Raw genomic sequence first — 26878 nt, 5'->3', positions numbered from 1 at the left:
CAGTGTGGTGAGGAACAGATTAAAGCCCCTTTCTTGTCAAACGAGGACATTGCTTTCAAAACAAGGATGAACTGTGGAAATTTCAAGTTCTCCTTACTGTTTTGCTCTCAGGGCAAGTTTTTAGTAAATAAAATCCCGTTCATCAGCTTTTCCAGTTTTGCTTTAAGCTCCGTTAGCTGGTTCTGGCAGACTGATAGGTTATAAACAGGAAGAGAAATCCAGGCTAAAATGTTGCTTTAAAAGTTAGTGCCTTGTCCTGGAATCTGACATTCTTTTCATGGGTCAGAATATTCAGAGTTTCTGTGATTCATCTGCCCCAGAAGACTAAGCACCAAACCGTTCCCAGGTTTCTGTTATAAAGGTTTTTATAAACATGGATGCATGCAAGGGCTCAGTTGTCACCTCTAAAGGCAATGGGGTTCCCCAGCCTCACAATCAGGCCCTGATTAGCAGCCTCTGATGCGACCTTGTCACAATTCACTCACACTGGCTATTAATGGCTTTTACCTGACATAAAGAAAATTACCTGTCATGGATCAGGTGAACAAAAGAAATCATAAAGGGGAAAGCAAAAGGGGGAGAAATGTATGCATATATAAAGGTTTAACCCAAGGTCACCCAGTCTAAAGCTCTCAGACAAAAAATATGCCACAGTCTTTCCTCCCAGGATGCATTACTGGGTAGAAAACACATTAAGCGTCGTCAGTAGAGTCTGCTCAAGGGCGGCCACCTCATGGTTCTAACAGAGGAACGGCAGCCCGAGATCCCGCCTCCAGCACCAGGAGTGCAGGAGCGCCTGTGACCTAGCTTCCATCTTGGACTTGGACACCAAGGCTGGCCTGGATTTGCCACCCCGACTGTCACAGAAGCTCAAGGAGGTTCCTCGCAAAACTCAAGGTTTATTGTATGAAGCACTTTTAAATCCTTTGTTATCAAAAGCCTTTCCCTTGAGCCTTGGAGAGGATTACAAAGTAATGCTTTCTTCTTTTAGCTTGTTTCTTAGGAAATTATCTCCAGCCCTGCCAAAGTCCAAAGGGCTGCAGGACTTCATTGCTCTCCACACGTGGAACATTTGGACATCCCTCATGACTTTTTCCACTCCTATTTCCTGAGGAGAAAACAGAAGATCTGGGAAAGAGAGACTGCCTGCCTCTGGTCTCTTGGCTGCCCTGATAGGAAGATGCCAAATGCAGTTCCAGGAATGAAGCTGGGACTGTGAGCAGATCCGTCTGTTGCTCCTCGTACCTTCTCACTTCACAGTGTGTGGCCCACTGTCAGGTGAGGGCCACGCTCCTTCTGTCCAGGTACTTTGCCTTCATCTGACATGTTTATCTGTTTTGTTACCACATTTTCCCTTCTTCTCTTCCTTTCTTCCATCCATTTATCCGTTCATTATCCACCCACCCACCCACCCATCCACCCATCCATCCATCCTTCTACCCATTCGTCCTAAACTGATGACTTACTATGTGCCAAGCTCTGTGCTAGCAGCTGATTCTAAAGATGAGTGAGAACAATCCCCACCCCTAGTCTGGTGGGAGAGGCAGATACACATGTAAATAACTCTAATATGGTGCAGAGGTTGAGGTGCAGAAGACCAAGGGACTGCCTGCTTTCAGAGGAGAAGCATCGCCTCCAGCTATCACCTCCTGAGGTGGACTTTCTTTTAAAATGGTCCCTCTGACCCCACCACCTGGTGTTCATGCCTTTGTTTGAGCCCCATCTGTTGAGTGTGGGTAGAACCTGTGACTCACTTGGTTCTACCATGTGGCAGAGGTGACAGGATGTGGCTGCCTACGTCTGTGTGGTTACATTATTATGTTACGTAAAATTGTAGTGTGCATTTGCTGGAGTTTCTATCTCCCTTTCTGTCCCTGTAGTTGGCTGTGAGGAAGCACTGGGCCATGTTGGGGAATTCCACATGCCAAGGAACTGCAGGAGGGCTCTGGGAGCTGAGAACAGCCTCTTGCCAACAGTCAGCAAGGAACTGAAGCTCCGTGTCACAGAGCTGCAGACACTGAGCTCTGCCAACAACCTGAAGGAGCCTGGAGGTAGACCCTGCCCCAGGAGGGCCTCAGGGGAGACCCAGCCCCAGCTGACATCTTGATTACAGCTTTATGAGACTCTACACAGCAGCCCCAGATAAGCTTTACTGGGATTCCTGACCCAGAGAAACTGTGAGATAAAACACATTTGTTGTTTTAAACCCTTCAGTTTGCGGCAATTGATTATGCAACACTGGAAAATTATTATATCCTCCCGAGGTGCTGGTGTGAGAAATGTAAACCTCCAGAAGGGGCTGACAGATGGGGGAATGCCTCCAACTCCCCATTCATTCGTTCATTCATTCAGGTATTTACTGAGCACTTACTATGCACGAGTCACTGTTTTAGATACATTAGTAAACAAAAGAAAATTTCTGTTCTCATGAAGCTTATATTCTAGTCAAGGAATACAAACATTAAGTTAAGAAATGAATTTTATATAGTATGTTATTAGGTGATGAGTAGTGAAGAAAGGACAGAGGGGCTGGGAATGCCAGGGAGGTGGGCTGAAATTTTTCATAGGGTCATCAGGGTTGGACTCACAGAAAGGGCAATCCTGAGCAAAAACTGGAACGAGGTGAGGAAATATTATGCAAGAAGCTCCAGACATCGTCTGTGTGTACAAGTTCAAGCACAGATTCAAGGTCTAATCTCACCCCAGGGATCATGGGGGTCATAATTGCCCTTTTCAACCTCATTTCCCACCTCTACCCCTCCACTGCCCAGGTCCATCCTGCATCCTCACCTCTGCCATTCCCTAAACCCATCTGCCGTGAGTCCTCTCTCCTCATTCTGTTCCTCCCCCCACACGTTTCTCCTCTCAGTTCATATCAGTGGTCACCACCCCGTGAAGCTTCCCTGGGGCCCCCATCCCCCAGCAGAAAGTCAGCCCCTCCTCCACATCCCCTCCCGCTTTGTTTAGGACTTACTGTGAGCTTTCCACTTTGCAGCCGGTTACAGCTGGGTTTGCAGCTGGCAGCCTTTGTCTCTCAGAGAGATTGCAGGCTCATGGAACGCATCATCATGATCACTGAATTTCCAGGCTCTGACATACTATGGGTGGTATTTGTTGAAAAAAATTTAGTTGGAGGTCAGTCTTCTGTGGTTTTTTTCCTCTTTTTTTTCTCTCTTTCCAACTACCTCTCGCCTGACTCCCGCACTGTCTTTCTCTGCACATCTCTTTCTGCCTTTCCAAGTGTCTTTTTCTGTTTCTCATTCTGTCTTGATTTCTCTCTCACCCACATGTAGACACGTGCATATGGATACGCGCACAATTATGATGTAGAACTTTCTTTTGAGCATCTTGTTTTCCCACGGCAACAGGGGGATGGGGGGAAGGAAAGGAGAGTGGGATGGGGTAGGATTGGGGTGGAGGAGGGATCTCTACTTCCTTAAAAAAAAAAACAGAAGCTTACAACTGGCTCCTCTTAAATATTAGGTTAAAATAACCACATTATTACCCACACGTCCACCGATGGAGGAGACTTGTTCCTCTTATCTTTGTGTTGCTCGGGGTTTCTCAACAGTGGCACTACTGATTTTTTTGGATCAGATAATTCTAATGCAGGAGAATGTCCTGTGTCTTGTAGGATGTTTAGCAGCTTCTTGGCCTCTAACCACCAGTAGCAGCCCCCTATCATAACAATCAAAAACACCTCTAGACATTGCCAAGTGTCCTCTGGGGGCAAGCTCCCACCCCTCTCTCTATAGAGGACCACTGAGGCAGCCCTTTTTTCCCAGGATCTGTAGGCACTGATGTGCAATCTTTCAGGCAACCTCCAAAGAACACCATTTCTACAGGGTGCAACACAACAGCACCCTCGGCCTGTTCTCGGCCTCCCCGAAGCCCTGGCTCCGGGCCTTTTGGATCCAACACTGACCCTGTGGGGCCTCTCGTAGCTTACAGGGCATCTTTGTGCTGTCCTTTCTGGGAAAAGCCATCTCTAAGTCAGGACACACAGCTTGTATTTCAGTCTACATTCGCCAGCTCTACTGGACCTTTATGTGCAGTGCACAAACAGCACAACTGTATACTGGCCCTGGACACAAACATCCCTTCGGCTACTAAACATTGGGGTGGCTGCCAATGAGTTGTTCTTCTGAAACTAGGACAGTCCTTTTCTTCTGGAATGCACCCATAGCTGACCCTGAGGTGATGTGCATCAATGGAGGTGAGGTATAGAGAGGCACATTTTTTTGCTTTTAAGGCATCAGATGGTCCTTGCTAAATGTAGCACATCCAGTAGCAAAATGTGGCACCTGTGCAGAAGATGAGATCAGACAAGAGGGAGAAGGACACTATATTGTTGTGGAACTCTAGGTAGAACTCAGAAAATACCCAGGATAAAAATGCAGCTGACAGATGACTAGAGAAATTGATGACCCACACTTGCAAAACAGTTTCTGAGATGCTGTGTGACAGGAGTCCAGGGACTGTCAAAGGGAAATTTGACTATACTTTTGACCTTAGAAGAATCCACCCCTAGAGGGTTTATGTAGCTTGATCGTTATGCAGCCAGCCCGCAGTGGTATAAGCACTGGCGTTTTAGTATGACACCTAAAATGTTGTCTGGAAATGTTAAAGTATTTAGGGGAAGTTTATATCATTTTTTTATTTGGCTTGTTGCTGAGAGAGTATTTGGACAGAGTATTATTTGTTTTCCAAGTTCTACTTTTGAGCCAACTTATTCCACGGCTTAAGCCAGACACTCCTCACAGAATTGCACACACATTCAAGATACAGCCTTGGACTCTAAAACAGATTATTCATGCAGCCACATCTGTCTTTCTCAGAGAGGAGAAAGACAGAATAATGATGACTTTTCAATGTTATTAGTAAGCAGCAAATACCTTTAGAAAGAAATGGTTCCCCTTCTTGAGTACAGAGCTCCCAGATATGGTGACAAAGAAGTCTTGCTATTTCATTACTTGTTGCAATTAAAAAAAAATTATAGTAGCAAAGGTCCTGCTGATGGAAACTTCATTCTGAAATTCAGGTACCTGCGTGTTCATACTCCCACTCATCACATAAGCCAAAGACTGGAGGAAAGAATTAGTTTGCCTCCGATTACATCTGATTGTTGTCAGTGATGACAATAAACAAAGCAGAAGGACCAAATGATACTTGTGGGAAGCTCTAAAAAGGGTTTGGGAAACACTTTGATATGAGCAGACACGAGAGAAAAAAAGCAACGGGGAATCACATAGATAAAAAGCAAACTGACTTAAATCAGGCATCAGAGCAGTGCAAATTAGAATCACAAAGCAATATCACTTATACTTAGTCTGGCGGATGTTAGAAAGCTGAACAAGGCCAGGTATTGTGGGGCTGTGGGTTATAGGAAACCTGAACTGCTGGTAGACGGGGGCACTGGTGCGGCCATTCTAGAGAGACTTGGGATTTAGTCAAATCACATTCTGGAAGAATTCCTATGCCAAATTCTTGGAAGAAAACCTAGACCAAAATCTTTGTGAACTTGGGTTACTAAATTTTTTTTAGGACACAAAAAACATGAGCCATAAGAAAGGAATTACCATCAAATTGTTAAAATTTGCCCTTCAAAAGACATCATTCAGAAAATGAAAGACAAGCCACAGACTGGGAGGTAAATATTGGCAAATATTTCTAATGAAGGTCTTACATGCTAAATATATAAAGAACTTTTATAATTTAATAATAATAAGAAGAAGACAAACAATTCCATTAAAGAAATGGACAAAAGAATGAATGGACACTTCAACAAAAAAGTTACATGAATGGCTAATAAGCACATGGAAAAAATGTTCAACATCATTAGTCACTAGGAAAATACAAATTAAAAACTGCAATGAGATATCACTTTACAACAACTAGGATGGTTAAAATTGAAAAGACTTAACTATACTAAGTGTTAGTGAGGATGTGGAGCAACAGAATGTCTCAGACACTGCTGGTGGGAATGCAAAATAGTACAGCCACACTGGAAATCAGTTTGACAGTTTCTTACAAACACACACATACCGTATGACCCAGCCATTCCACCCCAGGTATTTACTCAAGAGAACATATGATAAATAAAAATATATGTCCACATAAAGACCTGCTACACAAATGTTCATGGCAGCTTTATTTGTTCTCATTTTATTTATTAATTTATTTATTCATTCATTCATTCTATTTATTAAGCTATAGTTCATTTACAATATTGTGTTAGTTTCAGGTGTACAGCTTTGGATTCTTTTCCATTATAGGTTATTACAAGATATTGAATATAGTTCCATGTATTACACAATAAATCCTTGTTTATCTATTTTATATATAGTAGTGTATATCTGCTAATCCCACACTCCTAGTTTATCCCTTGCCCCCTTCCCCCTTTGGTAACTGTAAGTTTGTTTTGTATGTCTGTGAGTCTCTTTTTGTTTTGTAAATAAGTTCATTTGTATTAGTTTATTAGATTTCACATATAAGTGATATTTTTGCCTTTCTCTGCCTGACTTTCTTCACTTAGTACAATAATCTCTAGGTCCATCCATGTTGCTGCAAATGGCAATATTTCATTCTTTTTTATTATATATATATATATTTTATATATATATATACACACAAACACACACATACACATATATATACCACACGTTCTTTATCCATTCATTTGTTGATGGACTCTTAGGTTACTTCCATATCTTGACTATTACAAATTATGCTACTGTGAACATTGTTGTGCATATATCTTTATGAATTAGAGTTTTGTCTTTTCTGGATATAAGCCCAGGAGTGGGATTCCTGGCTCATATTGTAACTCTATCTTCAGTTTTTTAAGAATATAGACTGTTTTCCATAGTGGTTGCACCAATTTACGTTCCCACCAACAGTGTGGAAGGATTCCCTTTTCTCCACATCCTCTCCAGCATTTATCATTTATAGACTTTTTGATGATGGCCATTCTGACTGGTGTGAGGTAATACCTCACTGTAGTTTTGATTTGCATTTCTCTAATAATTAGCAATGTGGAGCATCTTTTCATATGCCTGTTAGTCATCTGTATGCCTTCTTTGTAGAAATGTCTATTTAGATCTTCTGCCCATATTTTGAATTTTTCTTATATTGAGTTGCATAAGCTACTGTATATTTTGGAAATTAAGCCCTTGTTGGTCACATTGTTTGCAAATATTTTCTGCCAGTACATAGATTGTCTTTTCATTTTGTTCATGCTTTTCTTTGCTGTGCAAGAGCTTATACGTTTGATTAGGTCCCATGTGTTTATTTTTGCTTTCATTTCTATTGCCTTGGGAGACTGAACTAAGAAAATATTACTGAGATTTATGTCTAAGAATGTTTTGCATATGTTCTGTTCTAGTAGTTTTATGGTGTCATGTCTTTTATTTAAGTTCAAGCCATTCCTGAGTTTATTTTTGTGTATGGTGTGAGGGAGTATTCTAACTTTATTGATTTACATATGGCTGTCCGGCTTCCCCAACATCACTTGCTGAAGAGACAGACTTTTCTTCATTGTATATTCTTGCCTCCTTTGTCAAAGATTAATTCGCTATAGGTGTGTGGGTTTATTTCTGGGCTGTCTGTTCTGTTCCATTGATCAATATGTACCTTTAGTCTTATTGACCCAAACTAGAAACAACCCTAATATCCATCAACTGGTGAACAGATAAATATCTATGTGGTGAATACTGCAAATTGTGATAAACCCATACAACAAAATACTACTCAGTAACAAAAAGGAATGAACTATAGATGCATATAAGAACAGATGAATGTCAAAAGCATTATGCCAAGTGAAAGAAGCCAAATACAAAAACTACGTGTTATATCACTCCATTTATATAACATTCTAGAAGAGGCAAAATCATAGTGACAGAAAGCAAATCAGTGGTTGCCAGGTGCTAGCAGATGGTGAAGGGGACGGACTGCAAAGGGCAGCAGGGAGCATGAAATGCTCTGTCTTGGAGTGGTGGGCACATCTGTCAAAGCTTAAAATGAGTGAATTTTATTGTATATGTGAATTATACCTTAAGAAAACTGATTTAAAAATATGTGCATGAGATAAAGCTACTGGGAAAAAGATGATGTAGAAGTTGAATGTTGGTAGGTGAGGAGAGGGAAGCATAGAGAAAATGAGAGAAAAACAGAGGTTGAGAGAGACAGACAGAACGAGAAAGGAAAGACAAAGACACAAGAGATGTAGAGACAGAAACACAAGGGCAAAAGCCACCAGCAATAGAGACACACTCAGAAAAATGGAAGGAAAGAAAGGACAAAAGAATAGAACCCCCAGAATACATGACCAACAATGAGAGAATAATACATGTTATTGTTATCTTTCAGGATATCAACACTAAAAAGTAAATGCTGTCTGTTATAGTTTTACAACTATAGGCTTATCCAAATTTGGATTTGGATGGATATCAGCATTAGAAAGGACCTTGTGTGTTACCTAGCCAAGTTACAATCCTTCCTGCAGCATCCCCAGAGCTCGGAATATGGGCTCTTTGTAATTATTACCGCTGGACAAGGATGCTCAGACTTCACTCAGCAGCCGGGGTCCAGGGACCCACAGCTGTGGCTCTGAGGGTGACTTGGAACTGCCCCTCTCCCTCCCAGCTTCTATCCCATTGCCTTCTGTGAGATCACATGGGGTGCGGAGTATGCTCCGTGCCCCACCTGAGATATCTGAATGCTGTGGTCCTATGTCCCTTTGAATCCTGTCTCTTTCAAGTTAAAGATTTCCTTGTCCTTTAACTTTCCTCATATTAGAAGGCTCCTGAACCCTCCAGCAGTCAACCCAACCCCCAGCCCATTCCCTCCCCTCTGCTGTTCTGGGCGCTGGTTTGTGTGGTTTGTCTGGGCTCTGGTTTGTCAGGTGTGGTGCCACCTCGTGGCAGAATTGAGAGACTGATCATGTTTCTCCTGCAATACACACTGCTTCAAGTAACTCAGCCTAAGATTCATTTAAAGCTCTCCCAACACTTGTTGCCAAAGGGCTTTTCAAATTGTGAAATACATCAGGTATATAAAAAGCATTGAGTAAAATAATCACCTAAGAAGCTACCCCTCTGCTTTGGCAATCTAATATGATGTCACATTTGCTTCAGACTTCTTTTAAAGTCACCTTTAAAGCCACCCTTGCTTTAGATATTAGATTAGAGCTACAGCTGAAGCCCCCTAAGCATCTCCTTCACACTCCCTCCCCTCTCTCCCCTGGGGAAACCATTATCATGAGCTTGGTGCTTATCTTTCCCATGCAAGCTTTTATATGGTTAAATGTATGAATCAGAAAACCATACATAGCATTGTTTTACTTGTTTTCAACTTCATATAAATTGTAGCACACTACGTACTTTTCTGTAAGTGAAGTTTTTGAGATTTACCTATAGGATTCATTCTAACTGAGATTTTGCAGTCCATTGATTTTTCCCACAATATGTTTTTTCATGCTCCTGTTGATGGACATTTAGATTGTTTCCGATTTTCTATTACAGACAATGTTGCAGTGAACACTGTTGATCACCACTCCTTGTGCACGTGTGTGTGTGGAAGGCTCCAGGGTAAGCAGCTGTGACTGGAATGGCTGAATGGCACGTGCAGTCTTCTCCTTTATAAGACGTCGCACATTTACTTTTCTAACCATCTGACTCACGCTAAGCTTGTGGCCAGTTAGTTTTATCACATACCTATAAAGCCCAATATGTTTTGTTTTTAAAAAGCCAACTTTTTAAATGTCTCCTATATAAAAGACACTTCTAGGAACTGTGGGCTTACAGATAAATGGTAGGCCGTTTGCCTTTGAGGAACTTAATATATGAAGGCAAATCGAGGGCAAGGCTGGGTCTATAGATGGAGATGCTCACTGATACTCCTAATTATTTATGAAAACCTGCTGATGAGATCCATGCTCTGCTACCTGGGAAGGGAAGCAAAAAAGTGAAACATGATGACTATACACTGCATGTCTGACAGCGCCTTTCCTTCAGGAATCACCTCCTTCAACTTCATCATTGTTTACACTTGGTAGTGTTTCATAGTTTACAAAGTGCTTGCATACACATTACCTAACTGCTTCTTATAATCGCTTCCCTGGGAGGCTGAGAGGGCACCTATCATCACCCCGTGAAGGAGCAGGGGCACAGAGAGGGGAGTGAATTGTGTCACACTGTGAGGCTGGAAATGGCAGAGCCCAAGCTAGAACTCAGGTCTCCTGACTCCAAATCAGTGCCTTTCCCCAAATATCACTGACTCCCCAGGAAAACCCTGTGGGGGCTCCCTATCTGTCCTTGTATGAGGGCAAAAGTTAAACATGTTATCCACAAAGGTTCACAATATCAAATCCAGATCCACGGCTGGCACAATGCCCGTGACAGCCCGTCACAAGGGCTTCTTGGGTCTCCTTCCCCTCTTCCTCTCCAGGCCTGGGTACTCAAATCCCCATGGGAAAGAACAATCCCATCTGTGGCTAGAGACATCTCTTTTCTAGAAAACACAGTCTTATTACATTTATAAAACTAGGGTACAGGCAACTGCAATTACTCACCGTCCTCCAATGCATCTCCCCTTTTCCTCTGTTAAACCTCTGCTCATTCCCTCCCCTGAGCCTCTCATCTCCATTTCTACCTATCAGAATTCTGCCCATGTTCAGAATAGCCAGCATGATACTGCAGAACAAAGTCGGAGGATGAACACTATTCAACTTCAAGACTTCCTAGAAAGCTACGGTAATCAAGACAGTGTGGTATTGGTGAAAGAATAGACACAGAACAATGGAACAAAGAAATGGCTGGTCCAGATGGTCCCCTTTGCTTTTGTAGGGAAAGTCTGGGGTAGAATGCTCTAAGAGGAGAGCGGTCTCTGTGTTTCCCCTAAAGCAAATGCCTCTAATCCAGAGGCACATGCATCGCCAACCTCAAGGCTCTATTAGTTCCCTTGGGACAGCGGCCTGATCAGTCTGAGAACTAAGAAAGAAAAGAGACACACACAGGGGAGCCTCTTGCCTCTGAAACAGGGTGACTCAGACACGGGCAGGCGGGATGACCGTCATGCCCTTCCCACCGGTGAGGGAAGACAAACAATTGCAAGTGATGACCTTCTCCTTGAAAAGGTTCACAACAAAAGATAAAGGTTTCTGAGGCGGGGAAAAAACTATTAGGTTTGCAAGAACCATAACCCACCCACAGAGATGCAAGTCCTATTTCGAGCAGGAAAGGGGGGAGGTAATAACAGGAGAGAGAGGCATATTTTTTCCCCCAGCAACTGCACCAAATCTAAGCATTCTCTGGAGGCTTAATTGCCATGTAACCTTCAACCTGATAAACGTGTTTTAAAAATAATAATTGTGGCCAGAATGAGAATTTTGAAAAGCAGCAGCCAGCAGGTTGTAAGTCTTTGTGAAATGGTTCAGAGACTGAGAGTGGCCTGGGACAAGGATGGAGAGCCCTGTTCCCCGGGAAGAAAGTTCTACGGCACTGAGGTCTGTCATCACGCTGATGTAACACATAGGGTCACTTGTTTGAATTAATCACTTCTTCATCAAATAATCCTCTCATGGTAACAGATCTTGGAAGAAAATGAACATTTCAACCAATTTTAATAGAGAGCAAAAGAAAAGAAAATTTACCCTAGATTCTATCTCCTCCGAATTTAACTCATTTTTCTGGGTTCCCCATATCTTACTCAGTTAAGGCTTTACAGTTAAATTGTTAAACTCCTTTTTCCCAGACATAGTCCTGAGAAAGGGGTCTTTTGGGGGTTATGTTTATTTTGGTGCAGAATTGATTTGGCAGAGTGGTGATGCTTGGTGAGTACTTTCTGGGGTCTGTCTGGCTTGGGTGGTGAAACCAGAAAGCCAGGAAGCCCCGGGGCAGGAAAGAAAACAGTGGCTGGAGAGAAATGTGTGAGGGAGCTGACCTCAAGCTGGTCTAAGCACTCAAGTTCCCAGAAGTGAATGGGGCAATGGGAGGTGCCAGCAGGATGCGCTGAGAGCCTCAATAGGGTAGGTGTGGGTAACAAAATAAAAACGTGACTTTTATGTTAACACAACCTTCTTTGTAGCCACAGGCTGGGGCTTGGGGACACTTTGGCAGCAGAAGAAATCTTGCTTATATCCACCAGCAAGGAAAGCACATAAAAACCTCAGGAATATTTTGTCTTATTCCCTGACACTTTAAAGACGATCTTCAAGATCAAGAGGAGCTGAATAACAGCCTGTTCTCCAGGCTGACCTCCTTTCTGTTACAATCCAGCTTCTCCAGGGTGGTGAAACACCCTGAGGATGGCACTCTCTTGGAGAAAAAATGTTGGTTCTTGAGAGAGAAACAGAGAGGACATATGATGACAACATGTGCTATTGGTAGACACTGAGAACCACTCATCAAGGGTCCTTTCTTCAGGAGTTAATTTTTTAAAAAGAATAAACAGATGCCTATAGATGGTTATTGTGTTTCAAAATGTTGACTTGTCACATCCTTCCAGAATAACAATTTCTCCCAAGAGAAGTATACTTAATTCAACTCAGGCTTAACTCAACTCAGTGTGAGGTTAAGAAGAGGTTTGATTGGAAGGGTACTCCCTAGAGCACCCATCATTTGCCTTGTGTCCAGGCTTGTGGGGGAGACACATCTAAAATGAATCTCCATGGTTCCCGTCCTCATGATGCTCCCACTCTCACTGTAGAGAGAGCTAGTGTTCAGCTGGGTCAGTAAATTCAACATTTACATTAAACACTGACTGGTTCTGCCATTACAGAGACCTTCATTGTGTGCCACAAGTCAGCATGACTCGTAGCCCCCACGGATGCCTGGCGTGGACAGTCTGTTGAGGGAAGTCACTTTACAGGTGGGCAACGGAATGCATTATTCCTCCCAATAGGAAGAGGAGGGTCCGCCATGCGCCATATTTTTGGACCAGCCAGGCTACCTTGGGCTTTATGTGGAAGCATCTCCTACCTGTTCTGCAAGTGGAGACACAGACACAGACACAGACAGCTGCACTTCACCTGGGACACATGGAGCATTAGTGGTGCATAAACACCCAAGATGAGCTCTGCCATTTGGTCTGGATGAAGAAAAGCTTGGTGTGCTATAGAGGCGAGCAGCTGACCTCATTGTCCGTCCTGAAGGCCCAAGTCAGAGGGCTCACGGACGTTCGTTTGGACTGCCTCAGCGACTGAGGGGCTGCTCCAAGGGCTCAGAGGTATGCTTGCTTCTGTTTGGTTTTGGTTTTGAGGCCCTGGTCAAGTTTAAAACTTTTTGACCCAGGCAGAATTTTCTTTTTAGCTCTATGTCTCTTGCTGAGGAAGGTAAGTAGCTCCCTAGTGAGAGGAGTCAGCCAGGGACGGTATAGGAGCGCTGCCTGGGGAGTGAGAAGGCTGGGGGCTCGAGTCTGGTCTCAGCAGGGTATCTGACCTCCCTGAACCTCAGTGTTCCCATCTGCAGGCAGAACGAGTCCTTCTGGCTTCCAGCCTGAAAAAAGTTGTAATAAGAAAACTAAAGACTGCAGAATTGCCACTTAAAAGCTTTTCACACAGAAAATCAGGTCTCTGCAAGAAAGTCTTGGCCAAGAAGAACACAAGGGAGAGAGAACCACTGGCAAGCTGGTCAAGGGGCCTTCCTGTGAACCCTGGCCCAAGATGCTCTTAAGGGACGCCTGGGCCTCCCTGACACAGTGTCCGCTGCTGCAGAGAATAACAGGCCAGTTAAAAAAGGGTGTGGGTAGCACTTCACAATTCACACACATATGTTATCTCCTGCGCCCTCCAGACCGCACAGACTTTTGTTGCTTCCGGAAGTTTCATCTCTTCATTTCTACCTGAATTTGGTCTTTCCCAGCCCTGCCACTGGGCAACTCCTCAGATCCCAAGGCATTTTCTCCCAGCAGAGCACAGCATCGCCCCCACCAGGGAACGGCCCAGGCAGGAGAAAGGTCTATGAAGATGGGTCCTTTCCCTCATCAGCCCACACCTCGCCGGCCAGCCCATCGCTGCCTCTCCTCAGAGCTTAATGGCTCAGCCTCCGTCTCGGCCTGAGCAGCCCCTTCCCACCCAGGATGAGGGCCGGCCAGGAGCTTCCTGCCGCCTCTGATCTGGGCCAGTGGGCCCGCCTCCCGCAGTGTAATTTAAGCAGAAGCTGGAGCGTCTTCCCGGCACCTTGCCTGATGCTCGGGAAGGGCGACCTCTAGTGTCGGTTTTTGGAAGAGACTCGGTGGCTTCCTGCTGCCCAGGTCAGGCTCCCGGGAATCTTACCGTGCTGGGGACTGAGAGGGGTGGAGCCTAGGTGGGTGTGTTAGAGAGACAGAGGGGTGGGGGGACGGATTGAGGGGACTCTTGAGCTCCAGGAAGCCCCACTGAGCACACTTAGCCTCTGATGTCTGTTCGCTGACAGAGCACATCCGTCCCTGATCTTCCTCTCTTGTGACGTCCAAGACTCAGCCCACCCTTGACTCACTTGGCAGAAACAAGGTCACCTGCCTCTGTTACTGAACCAGACTTGGGCCTGCTCTCCTGTGCACACTAACGCCAATCTACTGACAGCAGGTTGTGGTGAAGGAAAGCGTAGCATTTACTGCAGGGCTCCAAGCAAGGAGTCCTGGAAGTTAGTACTCTAAAGACTGGAACTCCCCCATAGCTTTATGGGCAAAGTATTTAAAGACAGGGTGAGGGAGGGGACTGTGGGGGTGTGTGATCAGCTCATGGACATTCTTCTGACTGGTTGGTGGTGACACAATTAGGAGTCAACATCATCAACCTTCTAGTTCCAACCTGCCTAGGGCTATGTGCTTGTGGGAAGCACACAGTTAACTTCTTCCAGCTGGTGGGGGTTTTAGTATCTGCAAAATAACTCAAAGGATATGGCTTACAATATTATCTATAGCCCTTGAGGAGGAACTAAAAGTCCTTAACTTTGTTTAATGGCTAAACTATTATTATTTTGTCTTGCTTCACTCTTTTCCTTTCTTTCTGCATTTTCTCACTTCTCTGATTAAGTTTATTCTTTGGAACTCAGGGAAAACCTAGGAGGCTAAATTTTTTCTACAGACAAGAGGCAGGCAGAGGACATGGTGGGCCGGTGTGGGGGGGGATCTGTTCCAAGGAGGCTCCACAGGGTTCTGCTCAGTTACACCTCAGTGACTGAAGAAAGGGAATGTGGGAAACGCATGAAGCAGTGTGTTTGGGTATGAATAAGGGCACCTGGTTGAAAGCATCAACCCTCAGGTGGCCTCCATCTGTGCCTCGGTGGTGCTGCCATGACCAATGGGCCAGTCCTGTCAGGGGGTGGGGGTGGGGAGTGTGTACGCAGGCAAATGTCAGGTGGCAGTGGGACTGCCAGCTGACTGGCTTTCCAGGGCTCCACCACCTTCATCAATACCACCCCATTCTTTGAGATGGAAAATCCACATTTTTCCCCAGTCTTCAGTAATGTGTTGCACAATTCAGATGAAAGCTCCTCTCCCCTTTCCCCTTTAAGCAGATTGCTTTACTTAAGCCCCTCCTATAAAGAATTGTAGAGCTGCCACTGGCCGCAGGATGTGATGCCCACAGTGCTGGGAGGCAGAGGCTTTGGGAAATGAAGTGGTACAGGGATGCTTGAATGGAGAAAGCCCCATCATCAGCATGACACCCTCTTCCACCCCAGCCTTGCAAATACATTAAGAACCTTTTGTTGCTGTTTTTTTTATGAATTATGTCTTCAGCTCTATGTAACTTTATTGAGTTTATTGAGACCCCAACTGCCACACCCACAAGGTCAAATTAAGTATTATTTGTAAATTTTGCCAAATCTCTTTCCAATCATAGGTAGGGTGACCACCCATCCTGATTTGCCTGGAACAGTCCTGGTTTACATCTGTCAGCCTGGCGTAACCATTCATTGTGTTCTCTTTCACTCTGAAAAGGGCCCCATTTAGATGGTAAATTACACTGTTACTCTAATCACAGATAATATATGTAAGAAAACATTTAGGCACAGGATTTAGAGGATGCAAGAGATAATGCTACCAGGAATTTGATATTTAAATGGTTGTTATAATCTTGGCATAATTAGCTCTAAGCTTCCTGGCAACTGAAACAAAAGAAAAACATAGGGGTTAGGAATTTGATTCTGTCTTATGAAAGGATGCATATTATATCTTCTGGAGGCACATACTTAGCACATGTTAAATTTTAGGAGGAATTTTTCACATAAGTTGTTGTATAAGGGACACTGAGTAACATAGGGGATTATGTCTTCAGTGGTAGTTTTTGCAGAATTTTCTAAGTGGCCATTTTTTATATTGGTCTTCAAAAATGACTGTGCTTTTCCAATTGTCTCTGTGGAAAATGGAGAGAAAATAAAAATCATTTCATGGGGATTAACTGAGATAAAATATGTGCAAGTACCGAGTAAACTATAAATATCAAAACATTGTCATTTTCATTCTTATTTTCTTGTCCAAAATCTTCTTTTTATTGATAGGGAAGCCAAGGCCCAGGAAGAAGTGACATGGCTAGTTTGTAGCAAAACAGGGATTAAGACCCCTGTTTAACTCTCATTGCTAATAGAACCTCACATAGCCATTCACCAAGACATTCTGAGATTCTGTCAGGCTTCCAGCGTGGGCTGAAATGCGGGGTGGGAAGGTGATGGGAAAGGGAATTCAGAGGCCTTTGGAGAGGTAGTGGGTGTGGCGGCCCAAATGCAGGTGCTAGAAATGATGTTTTAACTTATCATAAAGAGATGTTATTAACATAATTTACTTTTGGAAAAAGAAAAAGCTTCTCATGGTATTTGTTTGAGTCACTCCCAGTTGAAAAGAACAAGGCACCTATTTCTTGCAAGCTAAGAAAAAGGGCTGTTCCCAGTCTGGTTTCCAGGGGCACAGCCCTTTGGGGTGAGTTCCCACAGTGGCTTTTCCAGCATTATAGCACTACTGTCTTTTCAGCTTCTCCTTCTCCAGGCCAGTGGGTCTCAAAGTGTGGTCCCAGACCAGCAGCATCACATCACCCAGAAACCAGTTAGACCTGCAAATTCTCGGGCCCCACCTTAGACCCACTGAATCAGAACCTGGGGGTGATTCTGTTGCACACTGAGGTTTGAGAACCACTGCTAAGGCTGGACTAAGCCAGATAGGGCCCTCTCTGGCTTCCAAGCAAGAAGAGAAGCAAAATTATGGCCATTCTCACCCTTGCTGCTCTCCTCATTCCCCAGGCAGGCCACTTTCCCAACTGCTGATAATCATGGACTCTTCAGTGTGGCAATCGCACCTGGATTTGCTCAAAAATGAAGTCACATGGCCTCTGTTTGATGGTTTGCCTAGCCAATGCACCTCTGGATAATAAAAACTACCTTTACCAAATGCTTCATATGTGCCAGATTTGACAGCCCTCCAATCTGATGGCTCAATTTTGTTTTGTTTTAAAGAAAAAACACTTATCTCTGCAGCCTCTGAAACCGAGGGCTGATTTCCAGTTGGAATCAGTTAAAAATGGTCCCATCTTTTTTTTTTTTAAGGTTAATCAGGTCTCCAGGAAATGAAGGCTGTAGTCGTCAGGAATACAGAATTCTGTAAAAACTAAGATTCCCTTCTAAAAGAGCTTTTCACATTTCCAAACGAGCCTCAGCAGAAATAGTCTGTCTAAACCTGAAAGAATATTGCTTCACTTTTCAAGGCATAATGAGCCTAACAGTTTTACCTTCTCACATGCACCACACCAGTGTTCTGGGTGCATACTTGACGATGAGGAAAGAGCCCTCAACCCTCCCCACTGAGGGCTCTTCTTGACTCAGTGTAAACTGAAAAGGACATGAAAAGAATTCTGGCTGCGTGCATCTCAACTTGCCCTCTTCTGTGTCTTTCTTCCTAGTGGAGCTCTCTGGACGACTCAAGGCACTCTTCCCCAAGCTTTGTGTTGTATGCAGCATGCTGCCAGGAGAGTGGGAAGGTTGGCCACTCCGTGAGGCAGTGGGAAGCTGGAGGCTGGTAAGGCAGGCTGTGTCCCTGCGCAGGTGAGCAAGAGGGCACACCTCAGAGCTGACTTCCACTCCTCAACTAGAGAAGTCAGCACGACCCATCTGAGCTCTGGAGCAAGCTGCCTTGGCCAATAGCAAGAGAAAAAGACTCTTAAGAGAGTGGGGGACAGTAACATGGAGACAAGTCAACAGAATCAAGAACAGAAGTATCTTCCCTCCAGAACACTGGTTCTCAGCCTTGAGCTGACATTAGAATCCCCTGGGAAGCTTTTAACATTTCAGAGAACCAGGCTATACCCTAGACCAATTAAATCAGAGTCTCTGGGAGTAGTACCCAGGCAGCAGCATTTTTTAAAGCTCCCTGGGTGGTTCCAAAGTGCAACCAGGGTTGAGAACCATCTCTCTAGCATTCACTTCCTCCAGCAACTGCTATTTTGCTGCCTTCTCTCAGGGCATGGCCCCCTTCTCATTTGTCTTGCTTGTATTTCTTCATTCTTCTGGACTTGAGGACCTTAATGTAGTCTCAGGGGCATCTTATGCTAAGTGCAAGTTTAATCTGAATTTCCTTTTTTCAGGACCCCTTATTTCCCTTTGGATCTTGTATCTTTATCACACACTGAGCTGGAGTCCCAGAAGAAATGATTGGTTTTATAATTCAGCATTGAGATATACAGACAGATTTATCATTTGACTTTGAAATTCTAGTCACCTCTGAATGAATATGATGAACAAATGAGCCTCTCCATGACAGAGCTTCATGGTAGCAGTTAGAGTCTCAACAATAGGATAGACTCTTAATTTTACTGGACAAACATAGTGATGCTTTCAAAAGTGTGTCACCAGGGACCCTTCCAAACAGCCATGTTAACGTTTGCCAACTCATGATCACAAGGTCTACCTTCCTCTCCCTTGCCCAGCATGGTGGGGGTCTTACCTCCTTTACAAGTCCCCTCCTTCCTTACTGACTACAAAACCCTTCTTGGAAGGGGGCTTGGGTTGAACTTGTATGCAAAGTAAAGCCTGTGATTTTGGAGTCTTAAGGAACCTGGATATGGCAGTCTCCAGTTTTTACCTAACGAACACTCCCCATCTTATTTCTTGCAGTGCAGCTCTTTTTAAGCACTAAAGCCTCTTAAAAATTCTGAAACAGGTTCCCCTACTCCCTCCCAACCTGCCCATCCTCTCCAGCACACAGATTCATCATACTTTTGTCAGGATCTGGAATATCATGGACCATGAGAAGAGCAGAAATACACTGCAGGTTGGGAACCAAGTAAGCATATGTAATCTCTCCCCCTCCCCTTTACTCTCCTCTGTTGTCTGGGGACACCTTAGCTAAGTACCATCCCCAAGCTGTTTTCAGTGAAAAAAAAAAGCTGTGTCATTTCAGGGAGGGACTATAATTTGAATTTGTTAAATGTCTATTCAGCCTATTTATATTACTCTTCCTAATCTTTTATAACTTTCCATAAAAGTTGGGTTTTCCATTTTCATCCCTAGGCTAGATGGACTTACTCTGGGCACCCCTCCATCCAGGGGCCAGGAAGAAAGCCTCTCCTATTCTCAGAACAGGTTAAGTCATGAAGATCCTGGCCCGAGCCCAGTTTCCCCAGAAAACGGAGCCTGAGACAAAGCTTGCGTGCTAAATCTCTATTGGAGGAAGGGATTGCTTCCAAGAAAGTAAGAGGGAAAGGGATGTGAGGAGACAGAGCAAATACAAAGGAGCTCATTGCCAAACAGGCCTCAGCTTCTTAAGCAAACACAGCTGGTTGCTCAGGGAACTGCTTCATCCAGGGGGCTGGGATATAAGACTGGCTAAGCAAGAACTGACTTGGGGGCACCTTCTCAGGGTGATGGATCACATCCTGGCAAGGACCCCAGGTGATGAGGCAAACTCTAGGGTGGCTCCTACAAGCCTGGAGAAAGTGCTAGCTGATGCTCAGTGCTGAAGTGGAAGTGCCTGGGTCACCCTGGCTGATAGTAGACGGAATAAAAAGGCTGAGGAAAGTGAGCAACTGGAATAGATATGTAGTGTCAGGCCAGGAGATCCACAAGGGAGTACGTTTCATGAGGGCTTCTTTTGGAGCAGGGAAGGGGAGAGAAATGTAATTTTAATCTTATTTAACTAGTAATTTTTATTGTTTAAATTTCCTAGAATAAGCTCTCAGTATTAAAGCGAGCAGGTCATCAAGAGTTCCTCCCTTGGTGGGTTTTCCCAGATGCACAGTGCAGCTTCTGCAAGAAGATAGACCACCGTTAGGAGCTGAACTTTCCAAACCCAAAGACAGGGGCCCAGGAACAGTCAACTCTTTGCAGAGGTGTGACATAGCAGAAGTGGGGACAGGCCTGATGTCAATTCAGCAAACATGTGTACAGCATCACCTCTGTGCCAGGCATCAAGGATGCAGAGATTAATCCAACCTGGTCCCTGAGGTCCCGGAGCTCCGAGCTCAATAATTAAGACCTAGCCATGGAAGACTTCAAGCCTGGGTAGAGATCTTCTCTCTGGGCCTCTCTCAGAATTGGGGGGTGTTGATATTTACTCACCCCTGGAAAGGGTTGACTTTGAGTTGTTTTCCTAGTTACAGAAAAACCCTCTGATCCACCGCGTACGTTGGTGAGATTAGGCTGGATCAGCTTGTCCCTAAGCCTGCAGGGCCCTATGTGTGAACCAGCAGTTAGAGGGGCTGCTGACCACTTCCCAGCTGGCAGCCTTCAAGGGAAATCTATGAAAGAAACACACTTCAGTGTGGGACATATTTTCTCCTGGATTTCTCTGGGTTTCTGCCACCTTGGAAATGAAAAACAGAAATAACTGGCAATGAATGGCTGAACAAAATTCCACTGGACCAAGAGGAGATTCTTGTTGCGTTGCCAAGTGCCCATCATACTGCCTGCATGTGATGGACTCTCAGTTACTGTCACTGAATGAGGTTAGATTGTTATTTGGATGCATCTGAGAAATTGCACAGAGTACCATTTTTCTTATTGTTTTAATTATGAAAATACTAAATGCACTGACAACAAACTCAGACAGTATAAAGTAAAACCTGCTCCCCACCATCAACGCCTGCTCTTACTAATCAGAGATAATCACTCATAATAGTTTCCTGTAATTCCTTCTGGGAAAGTTTTTAGTGAATGTAAGCATCACACACGCATACACCCACACCCACACACAGCTGGTAACACTACACATTGATCCTTAATTTACTTTTCTCACTTAAAAATACATATTGAAGATCTTTCATACCAGCCTAACCTATTTAATGTGTGCAAAATATGTTTCAGTGTGAGTGTAGCATAATTGAGTTACCCATTCACCGTTGGGTGGATGTTTATATTGTATGCAGCCTTTTGATTTTACAGTGTCATAGTGAGCATAATCATGCATACGCCATTGGCCACTTCTGCAAATAACTCTAGATGATTCATTACTAGAAGTGGAATTGCTGAGTTGAATTTTGAAGAATATTGCCAACTTGCTCTCTCCCTCAAATTTATTTGAAACAACTAGTGTATGGACCTGCCAATTTCCCTACCTCCCTGGAACCCAGGCAGAAGGACCCCTGCCATGAGCCCCAAGTTGTAGAAACCTTCATTCTGGTTCTTCCCTGGGGTTGCCCTTCCCACGGGGCATGGGCTCTGTGGGGTCAAGGGGATGTGTCCACCTAGAGCCTGCACCCTCCCCTCCTTGACCATGCTCTGGTACCAGGAACCCTAGAATTTCCTTCCCAAAGAGCCTGACGCCTACCTCTGGGGTCTGCATAGGCCTCTTCCCACACGCATCTTCCAGAATGAGCTGATAAACTCATCCCTAGGCCCTAAGGAGGTCAAGGGGCAACCATATATGGTGTAGAGGGAGATTGGATGTGTGGGCTGGGTGTACACACACACACATAGGCATAAGGCACCTCACAGTGGAGGATGGAGCTGGGGTGGGAAAAGAAGGGGCAGCTATGGACTAGGGGCTGGGAGCTGTCTCTGGTGCAGAAATCTGAGGCGTGTAAGAAGTCTTAAACTTGAACCTGGCCTTCCAGATTGTGATTGAGAAATATTTGTGAAGGTAAGAGAAAAAACACATTTTATTTAATAATTTGCTTGATTTATAACCTTTGAGTATTCAATAACATGATATGTGGGTATGTATTTGTATTGTTGCCTAACCCTGCAAATGTTAAGGGTGGGTCATTTCCAGGTTTTTAATCTCTGCTAATCTGTTGGGGGGGCAAATGGTATAAGTAACTGTGATAGGCATGTCTTTAAAATTAGTAATGTTGAGCACATTTACATGTTTCTCAGTCATTTTTCTTTGTGCACTGTCTTTTTATATCTTTCTTTTAATCTTTATCTTATTTGTAAATGTTCTTTTCTGTATTAAGCTAATTAGATCTTTGTGACTTGTATTGCATATGTGTTCTCCTCTCTTTTTGTCATTTATCTTTTGATTTTGTTTAGGGAATTTCCTCTTTTTTTTTTTTTTTTGCCAGTGTTTAAACATTTTCTGCTTTCAAACATATCTGTCATTTTTCTTCTCTGTTTTCATTCTTTTTTAATGGCTGTTGTGTACATGCTATTTATACCTTTTTCTAAAACCTATCTTACTCAAAGATCTTTTTTCCCCCTACAAAACACTTTATTTACAAAATATATATACTATAGATCAGGCCCTGTCACCATGGAAACAATTCTGAAGCTAAGGCAGGGAGGGCTGGAGAAAGTGATGCCCGTGGAAAGGGCAGAGCGCTGTCTCTTGGCCACCCTTCTACCTCAGAAGGAAAACTTCCTGTTAGCACCTGGAAGCAGGTGGTGGGCTTAGAGCCCACAAAGACTGAAGGCTTAGCCGGGAGTGAGGTGATGGTGGGGGCTGGCTGCCACGTGGGGCTTAGGGAACGAATGCCGCTGGGAACGCGTGGGAGGAGAAGTGGAAACCCAGCCTCCACCAGGGCGAGCTGGATGAGTGCAAGCAGGAGGGAAGCAGCCGCTCGCAGGGCCTTTGGGACCCCCGGCCGGAAGGTTGTGTCTTGACACCAGCGTGGGGGTCCGCTTGTGCTGGTAGCCACTCTGCCAGCCGGGTACCACCTTGGGGTCTCCCACGTCAGAGAGTAGCTCCTGCTCAGCCTCGTGCAACTCCTCGGCAGGGTTACTGCTGTCCGTGGGGAGCAGGTGATGACGAAGCCGGTCCACCTGCATTTTCTTCTGGACAGACATTACCACAGCCACTACCGCCCAGAGCGGGGGATGAGGAAGAAAGGCTCCTACACTCAGCCCACCACAGGCTCGCTACTGACCTGGGGCGGCGGGTGGGCGCTGGGGCGACGGTGCTCCTCATGACGTCGGCAGCCAGAGCAATAGTGCCCGGGGGGGGGGGGCGCCCCCATCGGGCCTCCTTCCGCTACTGCAGCCCAATAGGAATGCTCTGGGTTGGCCCTGGGCCTAAGATAATTAAACAAAACAAAACAAAAAGCTACCTATGCTTCCCCCGCCACTGCACATTTTGGACACATATACTGCCTCTTGAGCCAGTCAAAGGTCAGCTTCAGAGAGAGAAGAAAGGAAGAACAGAAAGAAATATTTGAAGAAATAATGGCAACCTTTTTCTAGATTTGATAAAAACTATAAACTCACAGATCCAAGAAGTTCAGTAACCCCCAAAGCATAAGAAACATGAAGAAAACCACACCAAGGAGCATCATAATCAAATTGCTCAAAATCAATGATAAAGAGAAAATCTTAAAAGTGGCCAAAGGGAGAAAAAACGTGGCCAAAGGAGAATGTCTAGAGGAACAAAAACAAGAATGAAAGCAGATTTTCCACTTGAAAAAAATGCAAGCAAGACAGCAAGGGAGCAGCATCTTTAAAGCATGGCACGCACACACACAAATCAAACCAGTTAACTAGAATTCCATAACCAGCACAGCATCCTTCTTAAACAGAGATGAAATAAAGGCTTTGTTTTCAGACACACAAAAGCTGAAGGAATTCATCACAAGCAGACCTGAGGTACAGGCAAGGTTAAAAGAGGTCCTTTATGCAGAAAGAAAATGATATAAGGTGGAAATGTGGATCCGCACGTGGGAATGAAAAGCAACTACAGGGGTATATGTATAAAATCTTTTTCCTTATTATCTTGTTTTTTTCTGTCTCTTTTTCTCACATAGGGAATTACAGAATCCCAGCTCTCCGGGAGATGAGTGGCTTCCAGTAAGTGAAATGTTGGCCCAGCTGCCTGAGTTCCATTTGCAGAATTGGAAAGAACCTGGAGGCCGGAACAGCTCAAAAACCCTGAGTGAAGGTGGAAGGTCCCAGACCAGATGGTGTGAACTGCTTACTGGGGCTCAAGGCAGCACAGTCAGACATATCAGGCTGAAGGTTTAATTGTTCCTTGATTTTCACTCTGTGAGATCTGGCTCCTCATCGATATGCTTCCTACTCTTGTCAGAATCACCAAGGATCTCCACTTGTTGTTACATGCAGTGGTCAATTGCTGGGCCTCATATTTTGACCCATTAGCAACCTTTGAAGCACTGGATCTCTTCTGCCTCTTTGACACACTTGGCTCACCTGGCTACAGGAGATGGCTCTTCCCTGACTCTTCTCCTGCCTCCTGCCTGTTCCTTCTTTGTCTTCTCCGCAGGTCCCTTCTCTCCTCCCTCACTTTTAAGTATCAGAGGGTCTCGGGGTTCAAATCTAGGGCCACTTCTTTTCTCTATCCACACTCATTCCATTAGTGATCTAATCCAGCTTCAGGGATTTATTTTTTCCAGCCCAGATCTCTTCCAGACTGCACTCCACACTCCATTTCTCCCTTTAGATGTGTGAGCATCTCAGTGTTAACATGCTAACAACTGAACTCTAGTCTTCCACTTAAAATCTGCCCTCAAATTTCCCCCTCATCTCAGTTAATGGAACTTCATTCTTCTAGTTACTCAGGAAAAAATCGTCAAATCGTCAAATCGTCTCAGACATCTCTCTACCTGACCCTTACATCTGAGTTGGTAGCCAATCCTGCAGACTTTATTTTTAAACTATATTCAAAATCAGGCCACTTCTCACACCTCTGCTGCTACCAGCCTGGTCCCAGCCACCGTCATCTCTCTCCTACATTATTGCAGCTGGCTCCTAACTGGTCTCCCTGCTCCCATCCTTGACCTACTTCAGTCTAGTTCCAAACAGCACTCAGAGGCATTCTTTCAAAAGCCAGGTCAGATCATGTTACTCCTCTTCTCAGAACCTTCCAGTGGCTCCCATCCAAACCAATGAAGTCAAAGTCCAACATCCCCTGTAATCTGGCCCCAGCTCCCTCAGAGTGCAACCCCACCTCCTTCTTTTCCCCTCATTCGCTCTACTCCAGAGATCCTGGCGGCCTCGTGAGCCCGGACTCACTGAGCAAGCTCGTGCCTCCCTTGGCCCTTTGCCGGTTCTCTCAGCGCTAATGCTATTCCCTGGAGCAAGGCAGAGTCACTCCTGAGCTAATAGAACATAAGCTTCCTGCCCTCCGCTTGACCAGGCTTCTCTACAGCCCTGAATCTAATTTTATATTGATAATTTTATATTCTTTTTTCTTAATAGAGGTCTCAAAATTGGGTAAACATCAGGTCCACAAATCTTGAATCTATTCCTGTTCCCACATATCTGCATGAACTGCTACTTCACCTCCTTCAAGTCTTTGTTTCCATGTCACCTTCAGAATGAAGCCATTTTAAATTGTACCTCCATCTCTTTGTCTTGGGTATCTTCCTATCCTCTTTCCTACTTTATGCTTAGCACTGATCACCCTTGGCAATATTTAGACTTGTTTATCATGTTATTTTCTGTGTCCCTCACTAGGATTTAAGCTCCATGAGAGCAGAGATGTTTATGTGCTTTGTTCCCAGGTACATCTCCGGTGCCTGGAGCAAGCAGTAAGTGCTCAAAAACAAAACTGTCAAATGAATGAAGCTCTACTTCTGGAGTGAGGGGGATGGAATAAGCTAATGTGTGTTTGTAGACTCAAAAAGAAAGGCAGCGGGACCCTGAGAAGAGGACAGAGGTAGGAAGGAAAGGGCTCGATACCTCAGTCCCTCTGAGAACGCCACACTGTTGGTGTTTGATCTGGATATACAAGGCTTGAATAGAATGTGAATATTCTGTAAGGGGCAGATTCCTAGAATCAGGAGTAGATTTGAGGGGCCCATTTCTGCTCTATTGTCTCTAAGGCATCTCCCCATGGAAGGATGCTTCCCTTCTGAGTCCCTCTGCTTCAGAGACTTCTCCCATGATAAGAAGTCCCTCTTCCCCAGTAATGCCCTCAGGATGCTTGCCAGCCCCAGGGGATCACTGAACACCTAAGAGGAGTGGGGTCGAATAGAAGCAAATATAAGAGAAAGGTTATCAGTTTTAGATGTAAAGAGTAGGTAAGATTAGCCTGAAGACCGGACAATAAGACACAGTGGGAACGTCCAAGACAGGTCAGAGTGGACTTGGTCATGAGTCAAGGTGCATGACTCTGGACAAATGCCATGAACCGTGCAAGAGTGTTCAAGGCTCAACAGTGAGTGGTACGGGCTGAGGGGCGCAGGGGCCGGAGGCTTGGTGGTGTCAGGAAGCACAGGTGCATCTTGCAGAAGGAAATGCCAAAGCCTAAGTTTCCTGCCAGCTATTCCTACCGCCAAGGACCCATCATCAGCTGACCTGGATCTCTGAGAAGGTCACTACCTTTCTAAGGCAATCAAAGACCTATAAAACTTCACTTGGAGTATCCCAAGGACTTGAGAGAGAGAGCAGTGGTCAGGGAGGCAAGGTTCTAAACACTCTCTAAGGATTGAGGTTGCTAGTGCTTTGAATACTATCGTGCATTTGAGAAATAAATGAAAATGATGCATTTTATACGGTAATTTTATTAAAGGAATACATATCTAAAA

General features: G+C 44.6%; 1 long non-coding RNA gene across 5 annotated transcripts; it reads left to right on the top strand.

Annotated features, from left to right (window-relative positions):
* The first annotated feature begins 274 nt into the window (after positions 1 to 274).
* Positions 275 to 26878, top strand: LOC116664176. Of its 5 annotated transcripts, none has more exons than XR_004320544.1 (5): positions 275 to 1304; positions 1881 to 2352; positions 9522 to 9587; positions 12778 to 13224; positions 24137 to 26878. It is a non-coding gene; the product is annotated as an uncharacterized LOC116664176 (long non-coding RNA). The 5 variants fall into 5 exon arrangements; XR_004320545.1 differs by lacking the exon at positions 24137 to 26878 and adding an exon at positions 13467 to 17087; XR_004320546.1 differs by lacking the exon at positions 12778 to 13224 and having other exon boundaries at positions 302 to 1304.

This window comes from Camelus ferus, chromosome 1 (assembly GCF_009834535.1).
Source record: "Camelus ferus isolate YT-003-E chromosome 1, BCGSAC_Cfer_1.0, whole genome shotgun sequence".
Taxonomy (NCBI): domain Eukaryota; kingdom Metazoa; phylum Chordata; class Mammalia; order Artiodactyla; family Camelidae; genus Camelus; species Camelus ferus.
Note: the sequence above shows the minus strand (reverse complement) of the source record. Positions and strands in the feature narration are given on the sequence as shown.